At 33.9% G+C, this 15,730-nt stretch overlaps 1 protein-coding gene across 1 annotated transcript in view; it reads right to left on the bottom strand.

The window, feature by feature from the left end:
* Vps13a (vacuolar protein sorting 13 homolog A) overlaps positions 1-15,730 on the bottom strand; it is a 268,516-nt gene that overhangs the window by 249,752 nt on the left and 3,034 nt on the right.

Raw genomic sequence — 15,730 nt, 5'->3', positions numbered from 1 at the left:
AAGAATTTCATCACAAATGATGAAAGCAAAAATTTTGAGGAAAATACTGAAGTGTTAAAAATTAATAACCAACCTAATATACCATATCCACTGAAATATTCCTTCAAAAAAATTGAGGGAGTGATGAAAGCAAGAGGGCATTCTAGGAAGCTCCAGGTCCTTATTCCCTCAAGGAAACATCACATAAGCTACAACAAACTTTGTGTAAACTGGTTAAGAATCTGCCACAAACAAGCAAATACCCAACCAAGATGAAAGCAGAAAATATACACTTAAAAGAGGAGGAAATTTCATGATATTTTTGCTCATCCTTGCCCTATTCCCCTCTACAAACATGTGGTAAAGTTAGGGAAAATCCACCTAAACCTTGAATATTCTCTTGGGATGTAAAGAAAATAGTGTAACTTGTTTGCCATGTACTGACCTATCTGGGGACTACTGAAAGGAATGGTTTTCTGTCTTACATGACTCAGAGCTCAGGCAAAGGTAGTATATTTGTATATCAGATTGAAAGCCAAGGAAACCAGTGGTAGACACCATAACACATAAGAGCTGCACAGACAGAATTGTAGCCTATGGAAGTGTGATCCAAGAGATTATGGGTAAAGAAATACAAAAAGAACATCTATGGCACAAAGAAGTAGGTGAGACGCTAAGGCATATTAAGACATTTTAAAAGCAGTTGTAACCTGGGTACAGTGAGCGGTCCACACCTGTAGTCCCAGCAACTCAGGAAGCTGCAGCAGAAGAAACACAAGTTTGAACCCAGCCTCAGCCACTTGGCAAGACCCTTATTTAGCAATTTAGCAAGACCCTGTCTCAAAATAGTAAAACAAAAACTAGGGATGTAGCTTAGGGGTAAAGCACTCCTGGGTTCAATCTCCACTAGACAGACAGACAGGAAGTAAGCAAACAAGCAAGAAAGCAGGCAGGCAGGCAAGCAAGCAGTTGTACATCTGGAGGAACTAAGGAAAAAACCCACAAATGTAAGCCAAGAGATCATGCATGCCCAAAAGAGGGCTGAGAAGACCTTAGGCTCTCATTCAGGGCTCTCTAGTGAAGGCTCTCTTAAGCACAGAGTCAGTCTGTAGACTGAGAGATGGCTCTTTTCAACGCCCAGTTTTTAACAAAATAATGCATACAAAGAAAGAGAAAACACGATCCATTCCAAGGGAAAAAAACTTCAGGAAACCAACACTGAAGAATCAGGCTCAGGATTTACAAGAAAAATGACTTTAAAACAACTTTTAATTATGATCAATGAACTGAAGAAACACAAGGCTAGAGAATTTAAGGAAATCAGGAAAACAATAAACAAAGACTATCTACAGAGTTAGACATTATTTTTTTAAAAAGACCAAATACAAATTCTAGAGCTGAAAAGTATGATTATCAAATTGAAAAATTTGCTACAGAAAAATTAATAGCAGGTTTAAACAGGCAGAAGAAACAATGTCTTAAAGATAAGTCCTCTCAAATTGTAGAGTGAGGAGCAAAAAAGAAGAAAAGTAAATAGAGCCCAAAGGACTTACAGGACACTAACAAATGTATCATGGAAGTCTTAGGAAAGATAAAGAGCAGAGAGCTCTTTGAAGAAATAATGGACAAAAACTTACCAAACTTAAGACATGAATATACAAATCCAAGAATCTCAAGAAATCCAGATAGGGTAAACCTAAAGATTATCAGATTTCTCAGCAGAAACTTTGCAATCAAAATCAACAAGATAATATATTTAAAATACTTTAAAAAAATTGAACCAAGATTATATCCAGTTTAACTCTCTTCCAAAAATAAAAGAGAAATTAAGATATTCCGGGATAAGCAAAAGCGGAGCAAGTTCATTTCCATAAAGTCTATCACCTATAAGAAATTCTAAAAGGAAACCTTCAAGTTGAAAAGAAAGGACACCACACAAAAATTTAAAAATCACATGAAAATTACCAATTTTTCCAGGAAAGTCAAACGAGGGCAAATATAAAATCCAGCAGTTTTATAATGTTGGTTTTGTATCTCTACCTTATATTCTTTTACAGGGTTTACAAGACGAAAGTACAAAAAATAATTATAAGTCTATGTTAATGGATATACAACATAAGATGTAATTTGTCTCATCAATCAAAACATAGATCAAAGGGGGATGCATCCGTCAAGATGTTTTTGTAAACAATTCAAGTTAAATTGGTACTTGTATAAAATACAAAGTTATAACAGAATGTCATATGCAATCACCACGGTTACCACAAAGAAAATATCTGTAGAATATACTCAAAAGAGAAAAGGGAATCAAAACATATCCCTACAAAAATATCAACTAAACACAAAAGAAAACAATAAGGGGCAGGTGAGAGACAAAAAACAAACAAACAAACATACAGAAAATGATTGCCAAAAAGACAATACTAAGTCTTTCCTTATCTGTAATTACTTTAAATATAAATGGTTTAACTCCCCAACCAAAATACAGAAATTGGCAGAATGGATTAAAATAAAACAGGATTCAACAATATGCTAGGAATACACGTAGGTTAAAAGCAAAAAGATAGAGGGGCGCAAGTCTGTAATGTCAGCAGCTCAAGCAAGGTGCTTAGCAACTCAGTGAGACCCTGTTCCTAATAAAATATACAAAAAAAAGCTGGGGATGTGGCTCAGTGGTTGAGCAGCCCAGGTTCAACTCCCAGTACCAAAAAAAAGGAAAAGAAATCCCATGCAAAAAACCAAAAGAGCAGGGGATATCTATGCTAGACATTTATCAGACATATAAACTTTAATTCAAAATCTGTTAACTAAGAAACAAAGGAAAAGATATAATGATAAAAGTACCCGGGTACTTAACAAAGAAGACATACAATTACAAACATATATGCAACAAAAAAAACATGAGACTGCCAAAATACCGTTATAGTTTGGATCTGGAACGTCCACCAAAGGCTCATGTATTAAGGCTAGGTCTCCAGCAGAGGGTGCTTCCTCACACGCTCGCTCTCTCTCTGTCTCTCTCTTTTCTTTTCCCTTCCTTCTTTCCTTCCTCCCTCCCTCCCTCCCTTCCTTCCTTTCTTTCTCTCCTCTCCCTCCTCGCCCCCTCTTTGTGCTTCCTAGCTGAGGTGAGCAGCTTTCCTTTGCCATGCCCTTTCCCCCTGATGTTCTGTCTTACCTTAGGCCCAACCAATGGAAGCAGTAAACTATGGGCAGAAAACTGTGAGCCAAGATACATTTTCTTCCTTAAGCTGGTTTTCTCATGTATTTCATCACAGGAACAGAAAGCTAACCACTTATATGAAACAAACATCAACAGAACTGAGGGGAAAAACATCACTGCAATAATAATAGGAGACCACCATGGATAAGACAACCAGACAAATTAATAAACAGAAAACCCAAACAACACTATTGGGCAATTGGAACAAACTTACACAGAACACTCCACCAAAAAATAACAGAATATACATTTTTTTCTCAAGTTTTTGTATACAATTCAAGTTAAAATGGACATGGAATATTCTCTAGTATAGAGTATATGTAAGGTCACAAGTGTCAAAAAATTTCATAAGACTGAAATAACAGATATCTTTTCTGAGAACAATGGAATTAATCTAGAAATAAACAGGGAAAACAGAACAATCCACAGATTAATGAAAATTAAAAAAGCAATGGGTCAAAGAAAAAATCACCAGAGAAATTAAAATATACTTTAAAATGAAAACAACATACCATAATTAATGGGACGCAGTAAAAGGAGTGTTAGGAGGGAAATTTATAGCTGTAAATGCTTATATTAAAAAAGAAAAGCTGAGCATGGTGGTGAAGTCAAGGAAGAAGGATTGTAAATTTGAGGTCAACCTGGGCAAGTTGGTGAGTCCCTGTCTCAAAGTAAAATAAAATAGGAGGGGTTGGGGTGGGGTTCAGTAGCAGAGCACTAACCTGGCATGGCAAGGCCCTGGGTTCAATTCCCAGTACCAAGAAAAAGTAAGACATAAAAAGTATTCCAAATCAATAACATAAATGTATACCTTAAAAAAGACAGAAAAAGAACCCAAACCAAGTAGAATAAAGTAAATAATAAATATTAAGGCAGAAATAAGCACAAGAGACTAAAAAAAGAATAGAGAAAATCAACAAAATTGGCTCAAAGTATTTTTGAAGTCAAAGAACTAAAATTAGAAACGAAAGAAGAGATATCACCAATTTTACACAAATAAGGATTATAACAAAGAACTCCAATGATACACCATCAAATTGATGACCTAGATGAAACAAATAAAGTTCCCAGAAACACAAAATAAACAAAGAATGAATCATGATAAAATAGTTCATCAGAACAGACCTACAAGTATTAAGGAGATTAAATAAGTAATCAAAACCTTCCTCAAAACAACACAAGCCAAGGACCAGATGGTCTAATTAAAGTAGAATTAACACCAATCCTTCTCAAACTTTTCCAAAAACTTTAAGAGAAAGGAAGACCTTCAAAATTGCCCATGAAGCCAGCATTACTCTGATATTGAAGTCAAATAGACTACAAGAAACTACAGAACAATATCCTTAATGAACATTGATGCGAAATCTTTAACAAAATACTAGTAAATAAAATTCAGTAGCATATAAAAAGATATAATATGATCCAGTAGGATTTATTCCCAGAATGCAAGAATGATCCAACATATACAAATCAGTAATACAGCACTTTTAATGGACTAAAGAAACAATGCATGAATGATCTCAATGCAGAAAATAATTTGAAATAATTCAGCATACTTTCATGATGGAAAAAAAAACAGGAATAAAAAGAAACTAGTTCAAAATAATAAAGGTCATATATGAGAAGGTCACAGCTATCACCATGCTCAATAATGAAAAGACTGAAATTTTCTCCTCAAAGATTAAGGTAAGAAAGTCTGCCTTTACTACTTTATCAACACAGTACTAGAAGACCTGGTAGAGCAATTTGGCAAGGAAAAACAATGAAGAGCATTCAAACTGAAAAGGAAAGTATATTACCTCTGCTCACAGATGGCATGATCTTATATGTAGAAAACTTGAAATGTCTGAAAAAACTATATTGTTAGACTAAACATATTCAGCAATGTTGCTGAATAAATACTCCGTTCACAATTTAAATAGCATCAAAAAAAAATACTTAGGAAAAAACTTATCCAAGAAGGTTAACTTGTACACTGAAAACTAACATGACACAAATAGTGGAAAGACACCCCATGTTCACAGAATGGGAAGACTTAAAGTTGTTAAAATATTTCTATCATCCAAAACAATCTACATTCAACACAATCTGTATCAAAATCCAAACATTTTTTGAAGAAACTGAAAAATCCACCTTTAAATTTACATGGAATTTCAAGGAATCCTGAAGTAGCCTAAATAATCTTGGGTCAGGGGTGGGAAGGGGGTGTCTCACACTTTTAATTTAGAATTTACTAAAACCCACATTAATAAAATAGTGTGGTAGAAACATATAGGCCAATGGAAGAGAACACAAAGTCCACATATAAGCCCTCCAGCATATTGTCAATTTTTTTTTTCTTGTACTGGGGGTTGAACCCAGGGTCTTGAACATGCTAGGCAAGTGTTCTACCACTGAGCTACACACACCTTCAAACCTACTGTCAAATGATTTTTAACATTTGTGATGGTCTTTTCAAAACAGCAGTTGGAGAAATTGTATATCTATAAACAAAAGAATGAAGTTGGACCTTTACATTAAACCAATAAAAATTAACTTGAAATGTACCCCAGACCTAAATGTTAACACCTAACTATAAAATTCTTAGAATAAAGCATAGGGGGTTTTTCAAGGCATTGTATTTTGCAATGATTTTTTTAGATATGACACCAAAAGCACAGGCAACAAAAGAAAAACAAAAGTGAATTGAACTTAAAAATTTAAAACTTTTGTCTCTAATAGGACATTATCAACAGTAAAAAGGCAGCACATGAAATGGAGGGAAATATCTGCAAATCATATATTTGATAGGGTCTAATATCACAATAGATAGATTTCTTAAGTCTCCTTATAATTCAACAACAACAAAAACCTGATTAAAGGATAAGCACAGGATTTATACAGACATTTCTCCAATGAAAATATACAAATAGTCAAAAGCCCAATAAATGATTTCAACAAACCACAAAACTGAAATCCTAATTAGAATAAGATATACTCCATGTTTATATATAAATGTCAAATATACTCTATCATGTATAAAGAATTTTAAAAAATTAAAAATAAAAAGATATTCAACATCACTAATCATTAGAGAAATGTAAATGAAAACTACAATGACATAGCGCCTCAAATCCATTAGAATAGTACTATTTTTTAAAAATCTAGACATGTCAGTAAGGATGAGGAAAAACTGCAACCTTTGTATGATGTTAGTGGGAATGCAAAACAGTGCAACTGCTATGAAAAGTGGTATGCTGGTTCCTTAAAAAGTTAATAGAACTACCATATGATCCAGCCAACCAATTTCTGGGTATTTACCCAAAAGCTCTGAAAACACAGACTCAAACTCAAAGAAAAATACTCATGTTCATAACAGCATTATTCACAACAGCCAAGCAATGGAAACAACTCAAATGTCCACCAATAAATAAACAAAATGTATCATATACAATTAATATGAATATGATATATTTTGCCTAGTATGTGTGAGGCACTGGGTTCAACCCTCAGCACCACATAAAAATAAGTGAATAAAACAAAGGTATAATGTCCATCTTCAACTAAAAATATTTTTTAAAAAAATGACTGAAATTCTGACATATGCAACAACATGGATGAACTTCAGAACATTTTTTAATAGACAGTCACAAAGGGCAGGGGCAAATACTGTATGACTCTTCTTATCAATATGTATCTAGAATATTTAAATTCAGAAACTGAAAGTGGAATGATGGCTACCAGGTCTGGGGAAAGTAAAAAATGAATAGTTACTGCTTTAATGAATACAGTGTTTTGCTTTTGTAAAATGAAGAGCTCTAAGATGGATGGTGGTGATGGTTACAAAACAATGTGAATGTGATTAATGACACTGAAGTATACACTTAAAATGGTTAAGAACATAAATATTATGTGTATATTACCATAACTTTTTTTTTAGTAGTGGCAGGGGAGCAGAAGCAAGGAAAGAGACTTTTCCAGATGAACAAAAACTAATGGAATTTGGTTGCCAGTAGATCTCTCTCTCTTACAAGAACTTAAAAAGAAGTTCTTCAGAGAAAAGGGAAATGGGTCAGAAACTTGTATCTCCAAAAGCATTAAAGAAACAAGGAATGAAGGTAAAATTAAGTCTTTTATTTTCCTAATTTTTAAATATTCTAATGGAAAATTGTCCAAAATATTAATAGCAACAATTCATAGGAAGGTCAGACCTTAGAGTACTCTGCTCTAAACACTTCCATTATCCATGAAGCAAAACAATGTTATCTGAAAGTACACTTAGATCAGTTTCAGATGAATACTACAAACTCCAAGACAAAATTTTAAAGAAGTATAATTGATATGCTAAGAGAAGGGAAAACTGAAATCATATAAAATGTTGGATTAAAACCAGAGAAGGCAGAAAAAGAGGAAAAGATTTTTAAAAAGAAAGAGAGATAAAGAAAGAAAGGTACAACAGGCAAAAACAACTAAAAATATGTTTAAAAAAAAAAAGTTTTTTTCTCTCTACTCACACTCAACACAAAAACCTATGACTAGATGTATGGTGCTTCCCCTCCCCATCCAACACATCGAGCAATTCTCACAATGAACATCAACTAGTTATCCTTCAATGTATTTATTTCAATTCTAACAATACCTAGAGATGGTATCAGAGTCCACAGGTGAGGGGCGCAGTCTCATGAGAATGTCCCTCATTTCTGACACTGATCACAAATTCCAAATTGTGACCCGTGCTTCTGATCCCCTGACAGCATTCCCAAAAACCTCTCTCCTTTGGGTCAACAATCTGCTAGAATGGCTTACAAAACTCATTGGCTTGTTATAAAGGATATTAAAAAGGATACAAAGAGCTGACCAGGGCAAGGTATAGGGACATGGGGCATTCATGCCCTCTATGGGTATGCCACATTCCAATCGACTTCTTGTGCTGAGAGATGCAGAAGCTCATCAGATCTCACTAAGAGTTTTTATATTTTAATCTCCAGACCCACCCTGTTCCTGGAAGTTGGTGTGTGGGGCTGAAAGTTCCAATTCTTTAATCTTTTAACCATTTGGTCTTTCTGGTTACCTGACCTCATCCTGAGGATTTCCCTGTTGCTTGATTAGAATAACTCAGATGTTATCAATGTTGCCCATTATAAACAAAAGGCATCCCTACCATAAGGAATTACAAGGATTTTAGAAGGTCTGTGATAGGAACTGGGGACAAAGATCAAATATATTATAGGTTATACCACAGATATAAACCCATTAATCCAACTATACCAAAAGTCACTTTAAATGTGAATGGTCTGAACAAATTAAACACAAATGACAGAATAAATAAACAAAACCAAATACGTCATGTACAAAAAATTCACTTTAAATATAATACAATCAGATTAAAAAAAAAAAGGATAGCAAAAGATACACCATTCTAACACGAATCAAAAAGGCTATACTAGAATGATAAAATTATGGCATTTGCAGGCAAATGGATGAAATTGGAGAATATCATGCTAAGTGAGATAAGCCAATCCCAAAAAACCAAAGGACGAATGATCTCGCTGATAAGTGGATGATGACATATAATGGGGGGTGGGAGGGGTTAGTATTAGGGTTAGGGTTAGGGAGGGGGGCAAGAATGGAGGAAGGAAGGACTGTATAGAGGGAAAAGAGGGGTGGGTGGGGTAGGGGGAAGGGAGAAAAATGGCAGAATGAATCCAACAATATTGCCCTGTGTAAATTTATGATTACAGGAATGGTATGCCTTTACTCCACGTACAGAGAATCAAAATGTATCCCATTTGTTTATAATAAAAAATAAACTGTGAATCAAAAAGATTCAATGGTAATAAAAAAATTCCAATGTATTTTTCAAAGTAACCCATTAAAAAGAATTTCCATAATATTGACTATTGTGTGATGCATGATAATCCTCATATTAAAAGAATGTAAACAAATGAAAAAAAAAAGGCTATACTAATATTAGAAACATTACATGATAGCAAAGGGGACAATTCTCCAAGAAGACATAACATTCTTTCAAGTGCATGAACCTAACAACAGAGTCAAAATATATAACACAAAAACTGATAAGAATTGCAAGCAGAGATAGAAAAATCCACTATTAGAGTTAAAGACTTCAAGGACAGATTCAGCACACAGAAAATCAGCACACAGAATATCAGTAAGGATACAGTTGAACTGGACAGTCCTATCAACTAGATCTAACACTGCCAGAACATTTCATCCAAAATCAGAATACACATTCTTCTGAAGCTCAAATGAAACACTCACCAAGACACACTATATTCATATCCTTAAAGCATGTTATAACAAATAAAATAGAAGCTATACTCAGATCATAATGAAATTAAACTAGAAGACAACAAATGGGAGGAAAATTGAAAAATCTCAAAATATTTCAGAACCCTAGTTCTGAATAACACCTAATTCAAAGGAGTCATAAAAGAAATTTTAAAATATTTTGTATCAAATGAAAATCCAACTTATCAAAACTTGTGAGGTTCAACAAAAGAAGAGCTCAGAAGGAAATTTATTGCACTTAATACACAGATTAAAAAAATCTAAAAATAATCTAAGCTTTCACCTTCAGAATCTAAAATAGAATAAAATCCAATGTAAGTAAAACAAAAAGTAGAAATCAATGAAATAACACACAGAAAATCAATAAGGAAAAGAAGTCAACAAAATCAAAAGTAGGTTCCTTGAAAAGATCAATAAAATTGATAACTTTCCGGCCAAGTTAACTAAGTAAGAAAGAAAAAAGGGACAAATTACTAATATCAGAAATGTAAGAAGGGCCATCACTCCTGATCCCATGGATTTTAAAAGCATAATAAAGGAGTATTATCAACATGCTCACAAATTTTATATAACTCAGATAAAATGTAACAATTCCTTCAGAGATACACTGTACAGAAACTCATACAAAGAAAACTAACCTAAATAGACATGTCTGTTAAAAAAAATTAATAACTGAATAAATCAATAATTCAAAGTCTTACAAAACTTAAAGCACAGATAAAGATGGTTTCACTGATGTTCTACCAAACATTTAAGGAAAAAACACTAATTCCTTACAATCTCTTCCAGAAAACACAGCAAAGGGAACATTTCCTAATTCATTCTGAGGCCAGCATTATACCGATACCAAAACCAGATAAAGATACTCTGGAGAAACTTAAGACCAATACAAGTCATGAAGAGTGATGCAAAGATCCTCAACAAAATATTAGTAAATTGAATCTAAAAATATATTTTGAAAATTATACACAATGACCAAATGGAATTTATCCCAGATAGGCAAGCTGGTTTATCATTGGAATAACAACACAATCCACCACATTAACAGGCTCAAGAAGAAAAATCACACAATCATACAACCAAAAAATGTAGAAAAAGCATTTGAGAAAACCCAAAACATGTTCTCGAAAGGGAAAAAAATCTCAACAAAGCACAACATAGGGGGTGAGAATCACATTCTCTACCTGACAGGATTTGGGCTACACGAGTGTATACAGTTGTCAAAAATAAGTCAATGTACCCATAATATTTGTTCATTTTCTTTATAATTTTTACTTTAAAAAGAAAAAGCAAATATTGACTTCTAATTAGTAATATGTATGTTCAAATATTTGGAGGAAAATGAACTAATCTCTATAATTTACTCTGAAATGCATTTTAAAAATATAAATAATAATATAGATTGACATGTGGTAAAACATGTACACTTGATATGGTCAAAAAAGGAACAAACTACTGATTATACTACCACATGAAAGAATTTCAAAATAATTATTCTTTAAAAAGTCAGAATGAAAGAGTATACACTGTACATACACCATTTATACAAACTTCTAGAAAGCTCAAACTAATAGTAACAGAAAGCAGATCAGTGGTTGATCAGCAGACAAGGATGAGAAAGGAAAAGGGGGCTAAAAGAAAAGGATGACAAAGTAGCAAAGGAAATTTGGGGCATGATTGGTATGTTCATTATTTTACATGTGATGACATTTTCCAATTGCATATACAGGCCAACACTTACCAAACAGTAGACTTTTTAAAAATTGCACTTGAGGGGGTGGGGCTATAGCTCAGTGGCAGAGTGCTTGCCTAGCATGTGGAAGGAACTGGGTTCAAACCTTAGCACCACATAAAAATAAACAAATAAAATAAAGGCATTCTGTCCGTCTACAAAAAAAAATTTTTTTTTCTAATTGCATTTGAAAAAACTACTATATGTGTTTTACTATGTCAATTATACCTAAAATACCTGTTAACATATATGTAGTAGAATCTAGATAGTGGGTATGTAAATGAACATAGGCTATAAAATCTGAAAACACTGATTCATACTGGAATACTTTTCATAAAAGTTCTATGAAAGAACTTAGAACATAGTTAAAAAAAAAAAAAAAACAGCTATTTAAGGGCTGGGCATGTGGCTCAATGGTAGAGTGCTTGCCTCGCATGCACAAGGCCCTGAGTTCAATCCCCAATACCGGAGAAATAAAATAATAATGACAGTAATATAATTACCCCCAGACTATAAGAACCATTTGTCTGGTTGTCCAGTATATTCCTATTGCAGAATAATGACTACTTAAAATCAGGATACATAACCTGATTGAATCTTCATTGTTTTCCTGTACAGTCCCTAGTAGAATGGAGGTAGGCAGTAAGTGGCCACTGTATACTGTGCACAAAGAAACTGGGGGATCAACATTTCAAAACAGAATATGCACACTAAAGAGCAAGAACTATCAGCTTTTAATGTTACATAAAGATGCCAGGCATAATGACAAAAAAAATTATAGTTGTCCAAGTAGTGTAATTTTTGGAGAAGATAAAGGAAGAGAAAAGACTAAATTAAGAAAGGGCTATGAAAGACAGATACTTCTGTGTTGCAAGAAACAATTATCACACAGGACACCTTGACTGCCTCTGAATTTCTAATACTTTTGCCCTAAATGTCCTCTTAAAAAGAAACCAAAAGAAAGACCCAAATTAATAAAATTAGAAATCAAAAAGGATATCTTCACACATATTTCTAAATCCAGAGCACCATCAGGGGCTACTGTGAAAACTAAGTATTCCAATAAATTTAAAAATCAAGAAGAAATAGACAAATTTCTAGATACAACTTAGCAAAATTGAATCAAGAAAATAAAAACTAAATCAACCAATAAAAAGCAAAGAAATTAAAGCAGTAATAAAGTCTCCCAAAAAAGAAATGAAATCTCCCAAATTAGAACCAGATGGATTCTCAGCTGAATTCTAACAGACCTTTAAAGAAGAACTAATGTCAATGTTCCTCAAAGTATTCCATGAAAGAGAAAGGGAGGGATCATTCCCAAATTCATTCTATGAAGTCAATATCACCTGATGCCAAAACCAGGTAAGGACACAACAAAGAAAACTAGAAACCAATATCCCTGATGAACACACACGCAAAAATTCTTAATAAAATGTCAGCAAATTATATTCAACATATTAAGAAGACTATATACTTCATACCCAAGGTGGTTTAATTCCAGGATTGCCAGGATGATTTAACATAAACAAGTCAATAAATATAACTCACCAGATAAGTAGAATTAAGGACAAAAATCACATAGTCATCTCAATAGATGCAGGAAAAGCCTTTATCAAAATCCAGCACCCATTCGTATTAAAAATACCAAAGAGGGCTGGGTCTGTGGCTTAGTGGTAGAGCACTTGCCTAGCATGTGTGAAGCGCTGGGCTCGATTCTCAGCACAACATACAAATAATTAAAGGTGTATCAACAACTAATAAAGAAAAATTTTAATTAAAAAAATACCAAAGAAATTAGGAATAGAAGGAATCTACCTCAACATAAAGGCTATGTGACACACCCAAAGCCAACATTACATTGAATGGAGGAAAAACTGAAAGCATTTCTTCTAAATTCAGAAACAAGACCAGGATGTTCACTCTCATCAATCCTATTCAATATAGTGCTCAAAATTCTAGCTAGAGCAATTAGGCAAGAGAAGGAAATAAAAGGGATACAAATGGGAAAGGAAGAAATCAAATTATCACTGTTTACAGATAACATGTTCCTATACTTAGAAGATCCATCAGAAAAAAAAAAAAAAAAAACACGACTTGACCAGGAGACTTCTAGAACAGATAAACACATTCAGTAAAGTAGGAGGATACAAAATCAACACATAAAAACCAACAGCTTTTCTATATACCAATGATGAATCCAGTGAAAAAGAAATCAAGAAAATAATTTCATTCACAATAGTCTCAAACTAAACAAGATACCCAGGAATAAATCTAACCTTGGAAGGGAAAGATCTTTACAATGAAATTTATAGAACACTAATGAAGACCTTAGAAGAGGGAAAGACTTCCCTGTTCTTGGATAATTTAATATTGTTAAATGGTCATACTATGAAAGTGATATACAGATTCAATGCAATATCAATCAAAATACCAATGACATCCTTCATGGAACTAAGAAAAAAGTCCTAAAATTCATATGGAAGAATAAAAGACCCAGAATAGTCAATGCAATTCTAAGAAATAAAATCAAAGCTGGAGGTATCACTATACTCAAATAATACTACAGACCGACAGTAACAAAAACAGCAAGGTACTGGCATAAAAACAAACATGAAGAATAGAACAGAAGAAAGAGAAAAATCCAAAGACAGTCATCTGATCCTTGACAAAGGTGCCAAAAATATACACTGGGAAAAGACAGCCTTTTAACAAATGGTACTGGCAAAACTGTTTACCAATACATAGAAGAAGAAACTAGATCCCTCTCTCTTTTTTTTTTTTTTTTGGGGGGGGGTGCTGGGGATCGAACCCAGGACCTTGTGCTTGCAAGGCAAGCACTCTACCGACTGAGCTATCTCCCCAGCCCCTAGATCCCTCTCTCTCACCCTGCACAAGGCAACTTAAAATGGATCAAAGACCTCAGATTTAGACCAGAAATTATAAATCCTAGAAGAAAACACAGGGTCCACATTCTAACATACGGATGCAGGCACTTTCTTCCTCAATAAGATTCCTAAAGCTCAGTAAATAAAACCAAGAATTAATAATTGAATAGCATCAAATTAAAAAAAAACAACAACTTCTGGACAGCAAAGGAAACAATTAAGAACATGGAGAGCCTACAGAATAGGAGAAAAATTCTTGTCAGCTATTCTTCTGACAGAATATCCAGAATAAAGGACTCAAAAACTTAACACCTAGAAACAAATAACCCAATCGATAAATGGGCAAATAAACTAAACATATTTCCCAAAAGAAGAAATACAAATGGCCAACAAATACATGAAAAAATGTTCAACAACTCTAGTAATCAGGGAAACACAAATCAAAAGCACATTGAGATTTCATCTCACTCCAGTCAGAATGGCAAGCATCAAGAATACAATAAAAAATGCTGATAGTGAAAAAGGTACACTTAAACACTGTTAGTGGGGTTGCAAATTAGTAAAACAACCGGAAATCAATATGGAGGTTCTTTAAAGATCAGGAATGGAACCATTAGTGCAATGATCCAGCTATTGCATTTCTTGGTATGTATCCAAAAGAATTAAAGACATCATACCATAATGATATACGCAAACTCATGCACAAACAGCCATTTATGGAACCTAGGTGTTCGTCAAAAGATAAATGGATAGTGTCACATATACACGATGGAGTTTTATTCAGGCATAAGGAATGAAACCGTCATTTGCAGGAAATGAATGAAACTGAACAATATCATGCAAAGTGAAATAAGCCACCAGACTCAGAAAGTCAGGATCATATGTATTCCCTCACATGTAGAAGCTAGAGAGAAAAAGGAAGAGGGATCTCATGAAAATAGAAGGGAGATCAGTAGGATAAAGGATGGGGATTAGGGAGAAGGCAAAATACAGAGGAATGAAATAAACCAAATTATGCTATGTGCAGATTGAATATATCACAATAAAGCCATTTATGTGTAAGTCCCCAAAAAATATTTTTAAAAAGAAGAGGGCACTGTTTAAATGTTATAACTGCTGATATAAAGGAGTTATATACAGGCAAAAAATTCATTTAAAAAAATTCCAGTGCTTTTGAGGATGCAGTGTAAATGAATCCTGAAATATTGATAAGCTTGCAAATGGTTAAAAAACAAAAAAAGCAGGTTCACAGAGTATTAATCCTTCATTATTGTTGTTATTATGATGAAATAGCTCAGGCTGGGCACTTACTTAAAAAAAATAAGAGATATAATTAGCCCACAATCTTAGAGGCTAAAACTCAAGAGCATAGTGCTGTGGTGAGGGCCCCCTGGATACATCACCTCACGGTGGAGGACCCCACAATTGTAGGAACACATGCAAGAAAAAGATCACAAGGGGGGGACAGAAAGCCAGAATGAGGAACAAGAAAGTAACTTTCCACTAGGCCCTAGCTCTAAAAGATCCCAGCACATCTTAAACATCACCACACTAGGGACCAAGCTTCCAACACCTTTGGGGGATACATTCAATCCATATCCAAATCATAGTATGTAGTTTCTT

Source organism: Sciurus carolinensis, chromosome 14 (genome assembly GCF_902686445.1).
Source record: "Sciurus carolinensis chromosome 14, mSciCar1.2, whole genome shotgun sequence".
NCBI lineage: Eukaryota > Metazoa > Chordata > Mammalia > Rodentia > Sciuridae > Sciurus > Sciurus carolinensis.
Note: the sequence above shows the minus strand (reverse complement) of the source record. Positions and strands in the feature narration are given on the sequence as shown.